We start from the raw sequence: 19,023 nt of genomic DNA, 5'->3' as shown, positions 1-19,023 counted from the left end.
GGCACAATATTAGAAATAAACAATATAAACATTCCAAAAAAAAACAAAACACTTGGAGGCTGAATAGCATGCTACTAAACAATGATTGGGTTATCAATGAGATCAAAGAAGAAATTTAAAAAATTAAAAACATCGTGGAGACTAATGACAATAATAACACAACATTGCAAATCCTATGGGACACAAAGAAAGCAGTCCTGAGAGGGAAGTTTATAGCTCTACAGGCCTACCTCAAAAAACAAGAAAAAATGGTAATAAATCATCTAATTCAACAACTCAAAGAATTAGAAAGAGAGCAACAAGAAAAGCCCACAGTGAGCAGAAAAAGGAAATAATAAAGATCAGAGCAGAAATAAATGACATAGAGACCAAAAAAACAACACAAAAGATCAACAAAACCAAGAGCTGGTTCTTCGAAAGGGTAAACAAGATTGATGAACCTCTAGCCAGGCTCACCAAGAAGCAAAGAGAGAGGACCCAAATAAACAAAATCAGAAATGAAAGAGGTGAAATAACAACAGACCCCACCAAAATACAAAAGAACGTTAAAAAATACTATGAACAACTCTATTCTAACAAACTAGACAACCTGGAGGAAATGGACACATTCCTAGAAAAATACAACCTTCCAAAACTTACTCAGGAAGATTCTACAAATCTCAATAGGCTGATAACTATGGAAGAAATTGAAGCAGTCATCAAAAAGCTTCCAGCAAACAAAAGCCCGGGGCCAGACGGCTTCACAGGGGAATTTTACCAAACATTCAAGGAAGAACTAAAACCTATCCTCCTCAGACTATTCCAAAAAATTCAAGAGGAAGGAACACTTCCAAGCTCCTTCTATGAAGCCAGCATCACCCTAATACCAAAACCAGATAAAGACAACGCAATGAAAGAGAATTACAGGCCAATATCCCTCATGGACATAGATGCCAAAATCCTCAACAAAATTCTAGCAAATCGGATCCAGCAGTACATCAGAAAGATCATACACCATGACCAAGTAGGATTTATCCCAGGGATGCAAGGATGGTACAATATCCGCAAATCAATAAACGTGATACATCACATAAACAAATTGAGAGATAAAAATCATATAGTCATATCAATTGATGCAGAAAAAGCATTTGACAATATCCAACACCCTTTCTTGATAAAAACTCTCAGCAAGGTGGGAATAGAAAGATCATACCTCAACATAATAAAAGCCATATATGACAAACCTACAGCCAACATCATACTCAATGGGCAAAAACTAAAACCATTTCCCCTAAGAACAGGAACAAGACAGGGATGCCCACTCTCACCACTCCTGTTCAACATAGTACTGGAAATACTAGCCATTGCGATCAGACAAGAAGAAGAAATAAAAGGCATCCAAATTGGAAAAGAAGAAGAAAAACTGTCCTTATCGCAGATGACATGATACTATATATAGAAAACCCTAAAGACTCCATCAAAAAATTATTAGACTTAATAAATGAATTTGGCACTGTAGCAGGATACAAAATTAACACCAAGAAATCTATGGCATTTCTATACACCAATAGTGAACTTACAGACAGAGAGACTAAAAAAGCAATCCCATTTACCATCGCACCAAAAAAATTAAGATACCTAAGAACTTAACTAAGGAAGTAAAAGTCCTATACGAGGAAAACTACACGACACTGAAAAAAGAGATAGAGGAAGACATAAACAGATGGAAGAACATAACATGTTCATGGATTGGTAGAATCAACATAATCAAAATGTCCATACTACCCAAAGCAATCTATAAATTCAATGCACTTCCCATTAAAATACCAATGGCATATTTCACAGACCTAGAACGAACTCTCCAAAGATTCATCTGGAATAAAAAAAGACCCCGAATAGCTGCCGCAATCCTGAGAAAGAAGAACAAAGTAGGTGGGATCTCAATACCAGATTTCAAGCTGTATTACAAAGCCACTGTTCTTAAAACAGCCTGGTACTGGCACAAGAAGAGACACATAGATCAATGAAATAGAATAGAGAACCCAGAAATCGACTCAAACCACTATGCCCAATTAATATTTGACAAAGGAGGCATGAACATACAATGGAGTCAAGACAGTCTCTTCAACAAATGGTGTTGGGAAAATTGGACAGATACGTGCAAAAAAATGAAACTAGATCACCAACTTTCACCATACACAAAAATAAACTCAAAATGGATAAAGGACTTAAACATAAGACTGGAAACCATAAAAATACTAGAGGAATCCACAGGCAGCAAAATCTCAGACATATGCCAAAAGAACTTCTTCACTGATACTGCTTCTAGGGCAATGGAAGCTAAAGAGAAAATAAACAAATGGGACTACATCAAAATAAAAAGCTTTTGCACAGCAAAGGAAACCATCAACAAAACAACAAGAAAGCCCACTGCATGGGAGAACATATTTGCCAATGATATCAAAGATAAGGGTTTAATCTCCAACATTTACAGAGAACTCATACAACTTAACAAAAAGAAGATAAACAACCCAATCAAAAAATGGGCAACTGATCTAAATAGACACTTTTCGAAAGAAGACAGAAGGAAGGCCAAGAGACATATGAAAACCTGCTCAAAGTCACTAATCATCAGAGAGATGCAAATCAAAACAACAATGCGGTACCATCTCACACCTGTCAGAATGGCTATCATCAACAAATCAACAAACAACGGGTGTTGGTGAGGATGTGAAGAAAAAGGAACTCTTTTGCACTGCTAGTGGGAATGCAGACTGATACAGCCACTGTGGAGAACAGTATGGAGTTTCCTCAAAAAACTAAAAATGGAACTCCCATTTGACCCAGTGATCCCACTCCTAGGAATATATCCCAAGAAACTAGAAACACGAATCAGAAAGGATATATGTACCCCTATGTTCATAGCAGCACAATTCACAATAGCTAAGATTTGGAAACAGCCCAAATGCCCATCAGCAGATGAGTGGATTAAAAAATTGTGGTATATCTACACAATGGAATACTAGGCTGCAGTAATAAAGGAGGAGCTCCTACCATTTGCAACAACATGGATGGAGATGGAGAGCATTATGCTAAGTGAAATAAGCCAGGCAGAGAAACATGAATATCACATGATCTCACTCATTTGTGGAATATAATGAACTGTATAGACTGATGAACAAGAACAGATTCAGAGACTGAGAAACGTCGATCAGAACCTCAAACCTCAGGGAAGGAGTGGGTCAGTGGGAGAAAGGGGGAGAGATCAACCAAGGTACTTGTGTACATGCAATAAGCCTAATCAATGGACACAGACAACAGGGGGGTGGGGCACGAATTGGGGATGGGGGGTAATGGGGGAATAAGGACACACATAATAATAATAATAATAATAATAATAATAATAATTAAAAATTTAAAAAATATAAAAAAGAAATTGTGAGGTAACCAGAACCCCAAGGATGCCTGAGAACATCTTAGTTGCCATGCTAGCAGTCATCAGCTGTACAGTAATATTACCTGGGGCTAATGGGGAAGTATTTTGGACTTATGTTCCTGACCCTTCATGGGTAAGAGCCCTTACGTGGGCTGATCCCCCTCCTAATGTAGTCACCAATAATACCAAACACCTTGGTCATCCAGAAGGACCATGGCGGGGGTGTGGGGGGGGGAGGCAAGGAAGTATAATTACACAGGGGTCTCCACCCAGCTTCCCTTTTGTATGACACAAAATCAAACCATTGCTCCTTTGTATGTAAAATTAAAGAGAGGTTTTTGGCTTGTGTGGACACCAAAGAAAGGGACTATCACTACTTGCTCCTGGGAGAGGAGTAGAAAATGTGACTAAGACCTTGTCAATACAAAAAGAAATTGGCAGCCAGCTTGAAATGGAATTGCCATGGCCTAGAGCAAAGAATATCCTTACATGATATTATTCTACAATGTCATTATAATTTTTCCCAGATTTGTGTTATCCCGTTACCTATAATAATACCTCACACCCTTGGGTATCCATAAAAAATCATCTTTTTGGTGCTTGGAGACAAAGGTAACACATCTCTAGATATTTTAGAATTACAACAGCATAATATACAATTAGCCCAAACAAACTTACAAACTAATTCTTTGAATGTCTGGCAGCAATTTAAAAAGGACATGAAAGGATTTAATCCCTTTCAATGTGTAGAGGGCCCCCTGGGAAGGCACCTGAGCATTCTATATTGGCTCCTCTTGCCCTTTTGGCCAAGAAGGACTCTCTTCGCACAATCCAATTGCCCACAGCTATTGCCTGAGCTTTCTGTTCATGCCGAGGTTGAAGCCTCGTGATGACTGGTACCATGGATCTGTCTCTCGCCCAGTGGGGTGAGCTGGGTTCTCCCTGGAGAAGAAACCTGGGTTCCACAAGATATGTGATCAGTGCTGGGGCCCTGCCAGCAGGCGAGAGGATCCCAAGGCAGGTTCTGGGCGTGGAGGCCACGGGGGCGTAGGCGACCAAGGAGACAGAACTGAACCTCACATCACCCTGCTTGGCCCCGGAGGATGGCTGGTTAGCCAGAGATGGGAAAGATTCCTCAGGGAAGAAACAACCTAAGACAGGCACAGTTGCAAAGGGGCCATCAGGAGAGAACTTGGGGGTCAACAGAGGTGGGGCACAGACCTTCACCCCCCCAAGTTTGCAGGAGCCTGAACCCTCACCCCTGCTGAGGGAGGTCTCCTGCCCCCATGGCTGCTTAGCTTCCCATGCCCAGCTCAAATCGGGACCCAGGTAACAGACAGAGACTTGGCCGACAACAAATGCCCTCTCACTGAAACAAGACTTGATGGAGATGTCTTATACCCATGATGCGGGGAACTGGGGTCTTTGATATCTAAACCCAGCCTAGCACCAGGAATGCTCAGGGCCTACACAAGAAGGCAAATAATCCTTTCCACTAATATTTACAGGGTAAAATAAGATGGTTGTTAGAGTATTAAATTTGACAGTAAAATAGTAGTCAAGTTTTCAGGCTAATTTAAATTGGCTAATTGAAATAAGCGAATATTCTAGAAAAATCAATTGTACTGGACAAAAAAGCTGTTCCTAAAGTGATAACTAAAATTTTTTTGGTAGTTCATCTCATGGTAAAATTGCGTAACATGTAATGAACCTAAAGCAGTCACACTTTAGTGCAAAAAATTAAAATTTAAAAGCTATCAAGATTACAGCATAAAATTTCCAAAAGCCTCCTAATATGTAAACCAAAAAAGGGGGGATAGTAGAAGAATATCATGTAAGGATAAATATCCTGTAAGTAGATTACATCTAGAAATTTTTTACTTTAGAAAATTAACTTTCATTTGTAATGCTAACAGCAAGACACCCAGGTAAAACATACATGGGGTCAAAACAAGCCAAAGGAAAATTGTTTGGGCAAAAAATGAAAAAGGATCACAAGTCAAATTTATAGAAAAGCTTCCTTTATTAACTTTTGGTCGAGAATATGTTTGTATATTTTCAGAAAACAACTCCGAGACCATGTGGATTCCTGCAACAGAGAGGAATTGACAGGAGTGCTCCAGTCATGAAGACAGAAGAAAAACAGTCCAGAGATGGAAGACGTTGACGATGCCTTGCCATACTAGCAGTCAGCAGCTGTGCGTCACTGCAGGTTGCACTGGACCAAACCAGAGGGTCGGACCTGCATTACCACCATTTGTCCACCATCCAGAACTGAAATATCATTGCTGTTATGTACACATAAGGAACTGTTGGACATAGAAATTGGGACTCAAAAGAACTGTTGGCCCAGAAAGAAATTCACTATAGACTGATTCATTCGCCTCTCAGCATAACCATTATTGCTTGTCTCATTTTTGGTTCTTATAAGTGAATTTCTAGTATCACATGAGCTCACTCATCTAGGGGAAATGATGAACAACATAGACTGATGAACAAGAACAGCATTGATCAGACTGTCAGACCTCAGAGGGAAAGTAGGGGAGGGTGGGAATAAGGGAGATTGATCAACCAAAGGACTTGTGTGCTTGCATATGAGCCTAACCAGTATCACGGACAACAGGGGGGTGGGAGCATGCGTGGGGAGGGGTTTGGGATGGGAATGGGGGGGGGGGGGGGGATGAGGACAAATATGTGATACCTTAATCAATAAAGTAATTTAAAAAAAAAACTTTTGGGCATGGTGTAAGTGGGAATCCTCATTTCTGGATATTTCCAGTCTATCATCTCATTGAATGTTTGTGGAGTAGGAAAATGTTCTTATCCAGGTTGGTTGTTGGGATTAGGATTAGGGACATTCATGAAGCGGCTAGCTCAGGAGACCAGGGAGACTGTATTAATGAGCCCCAGAAGACACTTACTATATAATGCCATCCTATGAAAATAGGGAGAGATAGCAGATCTACCTAATACACAAAAACAAGTACAGAGAGGCAGCCAAATGAAAAGACAAATAAACAGGCCCCAAATGAAAGAATAGGAGAAATCCCCAGGAAAAAAACTAAATGAAATGGAGGAAAGCAATATACCAGAGACAGAGTTCAAACAATGTTTATAAAGACTTAAATGTTAGACTTGAAATCATAAAAATCCTAGAAGAAAACATATGAAATAAAATCTCAGACATTCCTCAGAGCAATATTTTCTCATATATATTGCTTCAGGCAAGGGAAACAAACAAAATAGACAAATGGGTCTACCTCATAAGTAAAAGTTTTGCACAGCAAAGGAAAGCATCAACAAAATGCAAAGACAACCCATTGAATGGGAACACATATTTGCCAATGATACCTCTGCTAAGAGTTAATATCCAAAATTTATGAAATACTTATACAACTCAACACCAAGAAAACAAAAATCCAATAAAAATGGGCAAAGAACCTAAATAGATACTTCTCCAAAGAGGACATGCAGATGGCCAATAAACATATGAAAAGATGTTCAATGTCACTAATCAGAGATATACCAATTAAAACCACAATGAGATGTCACCTCACACCTGTCAGAATGGCTATCATTAAATCAACAAACAACAAGTGTTGGCGAGGATGCAGAGAAAATGGAACCCGCTTGCACTATTGGTGGAAATGCAGATTGGTGCAGCCACTTTGGAAAACAATATGGACTTAGCTCAAAAAATTAAAAATGGAACTGCCTTAAGACCCAGAGATTCCACTTCTAGAAATGTATCCAAAGAATCTCAAAACACTAATTCCAAAGAATATATGCACTCCTCTGTCCCTTGCAGCATTATTTACAATAGCCAAGATTTGGAAGCTGCCCAAGTGCCCATAAATAGATGAGTGGATTAAAAAATATGATGTGGTACATTTACACAATGGAATACTAGTTGGTCATAAAAAGAAAAAATGAAAATTTTACTTTTAATGATGGCATGGATGGACCTAGAGTGTATTGTGCTAAGTGAAATAAGCCAAACAGAAAAAGGCAAATACTACAGGACTTCACTTAAATGTGGAATGTAATGAACAAAATAAACTAACAATCAAAATAGAAACAGACTTATAGATACACAGAACAGACTGACAGCTGTCAGAGAGGAGGGGGCAGAAGAGCTGGGTGAAACAGGTGAAGAATTACATTTTTAAAAAAACAAAAAAAAAACACCCTCATAGACAGGCAACAGTATGGTGAGTACCAGAGTGATAGGAGGCTGGGGAGAGGTAGGAGAAGGTAAACAGGGGGTAAATGGTGATGGAAGGAGTCTGAAATTTGGATGGTGAACATAGATAATATCCAGATGAGGTGTTATACAATTGTACCTCTGAAACCTATAATTTTATTAACCAAAGTCACCCCAATAAATTGAATTAAAAATAAATAAGTAAATTAATAAAAATAAAAATATTTTCCCAATCCGGAAAGACAGTTTTATTTTCCATCCCCCTGACTTCTGAAATGGATTAACATGAAATTAAATGTAAGTAATAGGATGAATTTAGGCTGTAGAAATAAGAAAGACAAACACATTGTCTATTTATAACTTAGTGATGACTGGTGACAGAGGTGCTTGCCAGAAGTAACTCCTAATCTGCAAACTAGAAAAAAGGGTTTAAGGATAATTTTCAAAAAAGATAAAATCATGACTTGTACCTAGATTTAAAAAAAACATGATTTAGAGATTTTATTTAACTCCTCAATGAGGAAACTGTTCCGATGTTACAACCAGTTCAAAGGAGAATGCACAGAGCACATGCAGTTATAGCTGAGACAGAGGGAAAGCAGTGTGCACATGTGACAAATCCAGCTTTTTCTCAGTGAAAAGCCAGGAGTCCCTTGCACCTCCACTGGGTGGAATTTGCTTATCTCCAGGCAAGAAGGGTTTTTCATTGCCATCAGCTAACTTCAACTTACAGAGTTGTGACATACTAGTAGCTTCCCTAGAATCAGAATCACATAGCCCAAAAAGATAACGAACTCTAGATAATACAGCGTTTCAATGAAGCACCAACTTGTCCCTACAAAAGACTTCCAAGGCAGCATGGAAACAGAATGTGCTCTTTCTGAACGGAAGGAGTAGGGCTTTCTATAAGAAACTCGGAAAGGAAAGGTATTAAAATGATCCCCGCTAGGTGTATGTACTTCAGAAGCACACCCAAACATGCCCAGATCTTGGCCTGAAGGTGATCCCTAAGCATGAGCCCCAAACATCAGGTCTGAAGAAAACTTCTCAGTGGGCGGAGTGACTTAAAATGCTTTCTTTATCTCTACGTATTTCATTTTCTATACACCTCCCCACCTCCCTCCTTTTTTTGTGTGTGTGTGTGTTTTTTTTTTTTTTTGTGTGTGTGTGTGTGTGTGTGTGTGTGTGTGTGTGTTGTGTTTTTTTTGGTTTTTTTTTTTGGTTGTTGTTACCCTTATTTTCTTCTTAAAAAGAAAAGAGTGGCTGTTTTCATACACACAGACAGGAGTTAAAACGATCAGTCAGCACCAGGTGGTGGCAAAGGGAGGAAGCAGGTGGGGAGAAGTGACCGGCTGGCACCAGCAGCTTTAGCCACTCTGAAGGCGGCAGAACAGGCTTGATTCTGCCCTTCGAAATATTCAAGCTTCTCTACATAATCTAAGTCTTAATATTATACAGGCACAGGACTCACTAACTGGGTTTGAAATATTTGTTGAGCCTCCAACCCCAGAATGTGCTCTAAGAATCAAACTGTGACTTCTTGGTTCATAGGTCTATGCTCAACCATTGAGCCACACGGGCTGCCCAGGAATGTCGCTTAGATCAGCGGTCGCCAGCCCCAGTGGTCCGTGAGGTCCGAAAGGTTGGCAACTGCTGGCTTAGAAGGTGAGCAGAAGGTTTATGTTTGATAGCTCATCAACAACAACAAGCAAGGGAAGAGCAGACTTTTTTTTTACCTGTTAGTCCTTTATTGCTGATTAACCGCTTCCTCAGGCCTAAAAGCTCTCTATGGTCCCTCCTTTCTACGCCGTGGCCCCTGCAGCACAAGGCGAGGCTAAGTTGTATTGCTCATCTTGGCTGAGAAAGCTCACTCCATCTTAGAACTAGAAATCGCTTTCAAGTGGCTCCCAGACAATGATTTCTTCGGTTCCTTACATGGTCCTAAAAATGGTGGGGTTTTTTAAAGATTGTCTTCCTTCTCAGGCCCAGGCACTCCTTCCTAGAGCTCCTCTCTCAGAAATGGCTTATCACAGGCAGCGTCTGAGATTCACCTGCACCGGAGTCCCATCCAAGAGGCCCCAGAACCAACACACCCAGTGGGCAGCTTTAGACAATATCAGAGCATGAATGACCCAATTAGCTTCACAAGTGGCAGGTCCAAAGGGAGATCTCATCAGGGACCAGAGCCTGCTGAGGCCAATTCCATTCTGCGTGGGTAGCGTCTGCACAGCACCTCGTACACTGTGGTCACGTTTGATCCTCAGAGTAAGCCAGCCTGAGGGTCAAACCCACACCCAAATGGGCCAAAAGCAATCAAGACTCAATTACAACAGAAGGGCCCACATGGCCACAGAAAGGACATCCTGGAGCACCCAACACAGGTTATCAAGGAGACTGAGCCACGAGGTCCCTTAGAGCATGTACTATGTAAGGCCACCCTATGACTGGGAGTCATAGCAGATCTACCTAATACATAGAAAGAAACACCAGTGGCGGCCAAAGTGTGGAGACAAAGAAACGTGCCACAAATGAAAGAGCAGGAGAAGTATTTAGAAAAAGCACTTAATGATCACACAACTGTCCAACTAGTCTGTGGTATGAAGGGAAAATATGGCAACTTCGCTCTCATGTGGATTACTGAGAGAGGTGCCCTCAAGTGACAGAGCTGAATCGAAGTATGAGTCACAGATAAAAAGCTAAAGGAAAAGCAGAATAGCTCTGCAATGAGAGGAATAAGTTACTGCATCGGGCCTTTGTGGGGATTGACAAAGACTGGTATGGCTGGACCCAAGAGAGAAAGAAAAACCTGCCTATTAGGGGTCTTCTGTGGTTTCTATAAAAATTGAGATTAGTTCTAGTTCTGTGAAAAAAATGCTATTGGTATTTTGATAGGGATTGCTATGAATCTATATATTGTTTTGGGCAGTCTGGACATTTTAGTGATGTTGGTAGTTCCTATCCACTTATGGATATGCTCCTATTTATCTGTATCTTTTTTCATTTCTTTCTTCAGTGTCTTATAGCTTTCCAAGTATAGGTCTTTAGCCTCCTTTGTTAAAGCTATTCTTGGGTATGTTACTTTTTTTTTATGAAATTGTAAATGGGATTATTTTCTTAATTCTCTTTTTGATAGTTAATTATCCTATCTAATAAAGAGGGAATATGCTAATTGACCATCACTCCATCACAAAGATGGCTGGAATAGAATAAAAGCCTAGCAGTAGACCCAAGACTACCTGGAACTATCATATAAAGATGTCCTCTCAAATCTTCAGACCAAAGATAGATTTTTAATAAGTGATTCTGGGACAACTGGTTAGCCATTTGGAAAAAGACAAAATTAGATCATACACATCACACACAAGGATAAACTCCAGATGGATCTGAAACCTAAATATAAAAAATAAAATCATGTAAGTACCAGAAAAAAACATACATTCTTCTTTTACCTGCATGAGGAAAAATGGGATTGGTCTCAAATACTGATGCAATTAAAGAAAGTATTAATAAAATTTAATGTAGAAAGACACAAAATGTTTGCAGTTCAAAACATAACTGACAAACTGAGAAAATTTTGCAATATATATCACAAAGTTAATATCCTTAATATATAAGGCAATCTTAAAAATAAGGAGGAAATTCAATAATAATGTGCAAAAGATATTAACAGATAATTCATAGAAAAAGATGTAAAATAAAGTCAAAAATTCCCCAATACCCCGAAATAATAAAAATCAAAAGATGAAAAATGATGGCATTAGAAGGTAGGGCCGTTGGGAGGTGCTTAGGACATGAGGGTGGAGCTCTCATAAATGGGATTGGTGGCTCGTAATTGAGACCCCCAGGAATTCTTTCCATTGGTGAGGATATGATGAGAAGTCAGCCATCTGCACCCGGAAGAGGGTTGTTACCAAACCTGACCATGATGGTGCCCTGACCTCCTTCCAGCCTCCAGAACTGTGGGAAATATACTTCTGTTGTTTATAAGACAACCCGTCTATGGTATTTTGTTAGAGCACACTCATCCTTCAAGAACTTGGAGGAAAAGAGAAATTTTGTAAAAAGTCAAGGTGGTGGGGAGAGTTAACTTGGAAAGCAACAGAGGGAGAAGTAAAATAGAGGTAGTCTATCTGTTCAGTTAGACAGATAGACACAGGCGACAGTCCGCCTGAACCAGCCGATTTGAGAATGGGGAAGGAGACAGTTCCGATAAGGGAGAAAAGATGGCGACCGGCAGGAAGGTAGGGAGAGAGAGAGTGTGAGTGAAGAACCCATAGAGGAGAGTGTAGATGTGTGTGGTGTGTGTGTGTGTGTATGAGATAGGGTCAGTTAGATTCTGCAGGTCTTCCAAGGGGCTCCCGAACAGGGCAGCCCTAGACGGCGGAGCCCCGCGCACAAAGCGGACACTTCTCGGCGGTTGGTGCGGACGCAGAGACCACGCCATCTTGGGAAACAGAGCTGCCTGAGACTCGGATCCTGGCTTCTAACACAAACCAGGACCCTGCAGCCACTGGGGACAGAGAACTGCTATCACAGCTTCAGACAAACAACAAGAATCCAGACTTCCCGGCAGATTTCCGTGAGTCAAAGAGCCTATCCACCTCCTCGCAGGCGCTGATAGCGCCATAGTAACTGATAGACCCGCCCCTCCCCCAAGCTGCTGAGCGCCCACAGGCGTGCAGAAAGCGCCATAGTAACTGATAGACGCGCCCCTCGCCCAAGCTGCTCACTGGCGCGCGCACAGACAGCGCCATAGTAACTGATAGACCCGCCCCTGGCCCAAGCTGCCGAGCTTTGCGCAGGGACGCGCTCCCTCTTAGGGAATTTGGCGTGCGCTCGCGCACGGGACAGAAGCAGCTCCCCGTCGGGGAAATCTGTCAGTGCGCACAGAGGGCTCCCCTTCGGGGAATTTGGCTCGCGGGTCACAGCTCCCCCTTCGGAGATTCTTAAGAGGGGCTTCCCTTTGGGGAATTTGGCGCGCAGGACGGACTCCGCCCCCCTTCTGGGACTTTGGGAGAGTGCACTGAGCCGGCTCACCTTCAGGTTTTTAAGAATGTGCGCTCTAGCCGGTTTGGCTCAGTAGAGAGAGCACACACAGGACGCAGCCCCACTTCAGGGAATTTGGCACGCCGAAAAACAGCTGCCTGGGATCCCTGACTCACAGCGCATTCACACTAAGAGCCAGCGACCCCAATTGTTGGTGCGTGCACACACAGGGACCCTGATTCTCAACGAGAAACCGCACAAGGCAACAGAGACTTTGACACTCGAGTCTTGGTGCAGACACAGGGAAACTCTGACTCCTGGCACATGCTAAGGATCTCATTCTTGGCACATACCAACAGTGTGGTGCAGACAGGGCCCCTGATTCTAAATGTGCACACGAGACCACACGGAACACTGGGGACACTGATCCTGGGCAAGTCTGGTTCCCACCAACCAAAGACAGCCACACGTCCTAGTGTCAGTGCACTTCAGTGAAACTAGGGTGGAGCGAAGTCCCCACAGCACACGGCCCAGGTCCACGCAAACAGAAGCTTGAGCTTTCTGGTAATAGCCAGAATGGGGAAACGAAATAACTCACAGAGGAAAGAAAATGTGGAGTCGCCAAGAAAGGAAATTAGTGAAAATGAAGCTTGCAACATGACTGAAAAGGAGTTCAGAGTAATGGTCATAGAATTTATACATCGGATGGATGAGAAAATCAACAACTTATGCAAGAATCAGGAAGAAATGAAAAGTGATATAGCTACAATCAAAAACACCATGGAAAGTTTCAACAGTAGATTACAAGAAGCAGAGGACCGAATTAGTGAGTTAGAAGATCAGGTACAGAAACAAGCTCAAGCTGAACAGCAATTGGAGAAAAAAATTAAAAAGCAGGAGGAAAGCCTAAGGGAACTTCGGGACAACATGAAACGAAGTAACATGCGTATAATAGGGCTGCCAGAAGGACAAGAAGAGCAGCAGGGATTAGAAAATCTATTTGAAGAAATAATGACAGAAAACTTCCCGGATATGGGAAAGATAAAAGTTACGCAAGTAAAGAGAGTCCCAAGCAGGATCAACCCCAAAAGACCCACACCAAGACATGTCATAATTTCAATGGCAAATATAAATGATAAAGAGAGAATCCTAAAGGCGGCAAGAGAGAGACAGAGAGTTACCTACAAAGGAACACCCATCAGATTGTCAAATGATTACTCATCAGAAACACAACAAGCTAGAAGTGAATGGAAGGAGGTATACAAAGTGTTGCAAAGCAAAGGTCTGAATCCAAGAATACTATATCCAGCAAGACTATCAATCAAAATTGAAGGGGAAATCAGGAGCTTTGCAGACAAAAAAAGCCTCAGGGAGTTTATCACCACCAAACCAGCAATGCAAGAATTGCTAAAGGGAATACTGTAAAAAGAAGAAATAAACAGGTAAGAAGGAATACAGACACAAAAATAGATATGACTGCAAACAAATACCTTTCAGTAATAACTTTAAATGTAAACGGACTAAATGCTCCAATCAAAAGACATCGAGTAGCTGAATGGATAAAAAAACACGACCCATATATATGCTGTCTACAAGAGACCCACCTCAGAACAAGAGACTCACACAGATTGAAAGTGAAGGGATGGAAAAATATCTTTCAGGCAAATGGAAATGAAAAAAAAGCTGGGGTAGCAATACTTATATCTGACAAAATAGACCTCAAAGTAAATGCCATAACAAGAGATAAGGAAGGCCACTTCATAATACTAAAGGGAGAAATCAAACAAGAAGAAATAATTCTGGTAAACATATACGCTCCCAATATAGGAGCACCCAAATACATAAAAAAACTCCTGGAGGATATCAAGGGAGAGATTAATAGCAACACAATCATAGTAGGAGACTTTAATACCCCACTATCACCACTGGACAAATCCTCTAAACAAAAAATCAGCAAAGAAACAGCAATCCTAAATGACTCACTAGACCAGATGGAATTAATTGACATCTTCAGAACATTTCACCCCAAAGCCACAGAATATACATTCTTCTCAAGTGCACATGGGTCATTTTCAAAGATAGACCATATGCTGGGTCACAGGCAAAGTCTCTTCAAATTCAAGAAGATAGAAATTATATCAAGCATCTTCTCAGATCACAGTGGCATAAAACTGGAAATCAACTACAATAAATACAATCCAAAGAAATCAAACACATGGAGACTAAACAGCATGCTATTAAACAAGGACTGGGTCACCAGAGAGATCAAGGAAGAAATAAAAAACATCATGGCAACAAATGACAATGAAAACACAACAATCCAAAATCTATGGGACACAGCGAAAGCAGTCTTGAGAGGGAAGTTCATAGCTCTACAGGCCTATTGCAAAAAACAAGAAACAATGGTAATAAATTACTTAACCCTACAACTCTTAAGAGCTAGAAAAAGAGCAGCAAGAAAAGCCCAGTGTAACCAGAAGGAAGGAAATAACAAAGATCAGAGCGGAGATAAATGACATAGAGACCAAAGAAACAATACATAAGATCAACAAAACCAAGAGCTGGTTCTTTGAAAGGATAAACAAGATTGATGGACCTCTAGCCAGGCTCACCAAGAAGCAAAGAGAGAGGACCCAAATAAACAAAATCAGAAATGAAAGAGGTGAAATAACAACAGACCCTGCTGAGATACAAAGGATTGTTACAAAATACTACGAACAACTCTATTCCAACAAAATGGACAATCTGGAGGAAATGGACATATTCCTAGAAAAATATAACCTTCCAAAAATCAATCAAGAAGAATCTAAACAGCTCAATAGGCCAATAACTATGGACGAAATTGAAGCAGTCATCAAAAAGCTTCCGGCAAACAAAAGCCCGGGGCCAGATGGCTTCACAGGAGAGTTTTACCAAACATTCAAGGAAGAACTAAAACCTATCCTCCTCAGACTATTCCAAAAAATTCAAGTGGAAGGAACACTTCCAAGCTCCTTCTATGAAGCCAGCATCACCCTAATACCAAAACCAGATAAAGACAACACAATGAAAGAGAATTACAGACCAATATCCCTCATGAACATAGATGCCAAAATCCTCAACAAAATTCTAGCAAATCGGCTCCAGCAGTACATCAGAAAGATCATACACCATGACCAAGTAGGATTTATCCCAGGAATGCAAGGATGGTACAATATCCGCAAATCAATAAACGTGATACATCACATAAACAAATTGAAAGATAAAAATCACATAGTCATATCAATTGATGCAGAAAAAGCATTTGACAAAATCCAACACCCTTTCTTGATAAAAGCTCTCAACAAGGTGGGAATAGATGGCTCATACCTCAACATAATAAAAGCTATATATGATAAACCCACAGCAAACATCATACTCAATGGACAAAAACTAAAGACATTTCCCCTAAGAACAGGAACAAGACAGGGATGCCCACTCTCACCACTCCTGTTTGACATAGTACTGGAAGTATTAGCCATTGCAATTAGACAAGAAGAAGAAATAAAAGGCATCCAGATTGGAAAAGAACAAGTAAAGCTGTCTTTATTTGCAGACGACATGATATTGTACATAAAAAATCCGAAAGACTCCGTCAAAAAACTAATAGACTTAATAAATGAATTCGGCAATGTAGCAGGATACAAAATTAACGCCAAGAAATCTATGGCCTTTCTATACACCAATAGTGAACTTACAGACAGAGAGACTAAAAAGGCAATCCCATTTACCATCGCACCAAAAAAATTAAGATACCTAGGAATAAACTTAACTAAGGAGGTAAAAGACCTATACACGGAAAACTACAGGACACTGAAAAAAGAGATAGAGGAAGACGTAAACAGATGGAAGAACATACCATGTTCATGGATTGGTAGAATCAACATCATTAAAATGTCCATACTACCCAAAGCAATCTATAGATTCAATGCACTCCCCATTAAAATACCAACGGCATATTTCACAGACCTTGAAAGAACTCTCCAAAAATTCATCTGGAATAAAAAAAGACCCCGAATAGCCACAGCAATCCTGAGAAAGAAGAATAAAGTAGGAGGGATCTCAATACCAGATTTCAAGCTGTATTACAAAGCCACTGTTCTCAAAACAGCCTGGTACTGGCACAAGAACAGACATATAGATCAATGGAACAGAATAGAGAATCCAGATATTGACCCAAACCACTATGCTCAATTAATATTTGACAAAGGAGGCATGAACATACAATGGAATAAAGACAGTCTCTTCAATAAATGGTGTTGGGAAAATTGGACAGATACGTGCAAAAAAATGAAGCTTGATCACCAACTTACGCCATACACAAAAATAAACTCAAAATGGATACAGAACTTAAACATAAGACGGGAAACCATAAAAATACTAGAGCAATCCACAGGCAGCAAAATGTCAGACATATGCCAAAAGAAATTCTTCACTGACACTGCCCCTAGGGCAATGGAAGCTAAAGAGAAAATTAACAAATGGGACTACATCAAAATAAAAAGCTTTTTCACAGCAAAAGAAACCATCAACAAAACAACAAGAAGGCCCACTGCATGGGAGAACATATTTGCAAATGGCATCACTGATAAAGGTTTAATCTCCAACATCTACAGGCAGCTTATACAACTTAATAAAAGGAAGATAAATGATCCAATAAAAAAATGGGCAACAGACCTAAATAGAATCTTTTCAAAAGAAGACAGAAGGAAGGCCAAGAGACACATGAAAACATGCTCAACGTCACTAATTATCCGAGAGATGCAAATCAAAACAACAATGCGGTACCATCTCACACCTGTCAGAATGGCTATCATCAACAAATCAACAAACGACAAGTGTTGGCGAGGATGCGGAGAAAAAGGAACCCTCGTGCACTGCTGGTGGGATTGCAGACTGGTGCAGCCACTGTGGAGAACAGTATGGAGTTTCCTCAAAAAACTGAAAATGGAACTCCCATTTGACCCAGTAATCCCACTCCTGGGAATATATCCGAAGAAACTAGAAACACCAATTAGAAAGGATATATGCACCCCTATGTTCATAGCAGCACAATTCACCATAGCTAAGATTTGGAAACAGCCTAGGTGCCCGTCAGCAGATGACTGGATCAGAAAACTGTGGTACATCTACACAATGGAATACTATGCTGCCATAAAAAAGAAGGAATTCTCATCATTTGCAGCAACCTGGGAGGAATTGGAGAACATTATGTTAAGTGAAATAAGTCAGTCAATGAAAGAAAAATACCACATGATCTCACTCATTTATGGATAATAAAGAACATTATAAACTTGAACAAAAAGATAGATACAGAGACAGTAAAGCATCAAACAGACTGTCAAATTACAAGGGGAAGGTTAGGGAGAGGTGGGGGAGATAAGAGATCAATCAAAGGACTTGTATGCATGCATATAAGCATAACCAATGGATGCAAAACTCTGGGGGTGGGGGCATATATGGGAGTGGGGTGTGGGGAGGGCAATGGTAAGATATGTACACATATAATACCTTAATAAAAAAAATTGAAAAAATAAAAATAAAAAAATAAAAGAAAAAAAAAGAGAGAATGGGGAAGGAGGCAGCATTTTTGAAAGTTTATCAGGGTTACAATTAATTTGTTCCACTTCAAAAAAGAATTGGTCACCTGTACTGTCAGTAATAAATGGAGATGATCAGAGTCCTCAGCGGTTACATAATTATGGACATGCTTTTTTTTTTTTTAAGTCCCAAAACAAAATGGTACAAAAGATAATAAGAATAGTTAATATGGATGCTTGCTATTATCTTCCACAAACTCTGTAAAATTGCTTTTTCTATAACTCATTATCATCCCTAGCATGTCTAAACTCAAGCATTTCCAAACAACTACTAAAGGGTATACGTTAATTACAGCTCACAACGAGGGCACCAGAATCACAAAGGCTTCATTGCATCCTCTCAAAAAGCATGAAATTGAGCTTTGTTCTAACGTTAAGCAATGGGTTAAGCTTCCATCTTGCCTATGAACAGAGATATCACAAATGATCCACCAATGACTCACCAGAGACATACACAGATTCCACTAAGACAGGGAAATATTAAAATGTATACACACAGCCCTAGCTCATTTGGCTCAGTGGATAGAGCATTGGCCTGTGGACTGAAGAGTCCCAGGTTCTATTCTGGTCAAGGGCACATGCCCAGGTTGTGGGCTCGATCCCCAGTAGGGGGCGTGCAGGAGGCAACCAATCAATGATTCTCTCTCATCACTGATGCTTCTATCTCTCTCTCCCTCTCTCCCTCCCTCTCTAAAATCAATATATATATATATATATATATATATATATATATATATATATATATATATATATATATTTTTTTTTAAATGTATATTCATCACTTAGATACAACAACACAC

This window comes from Cnephaeus nilssonii (genome assembly GCF_951640355.1).
Source record: "Cnephaeus nilssonii genome assembly, chromosome: 14".
NCBI classification, from domain to species: domain Eukaryota; kingdom Metazoa; phylum Chordata; class Mammalia; order Chiroptera; family Vespertilionidae; genus Cnephaeus; species Cnephaeus nilssonii.
This window is presented reverse-complemented; position numbering follows the sequence as displayed.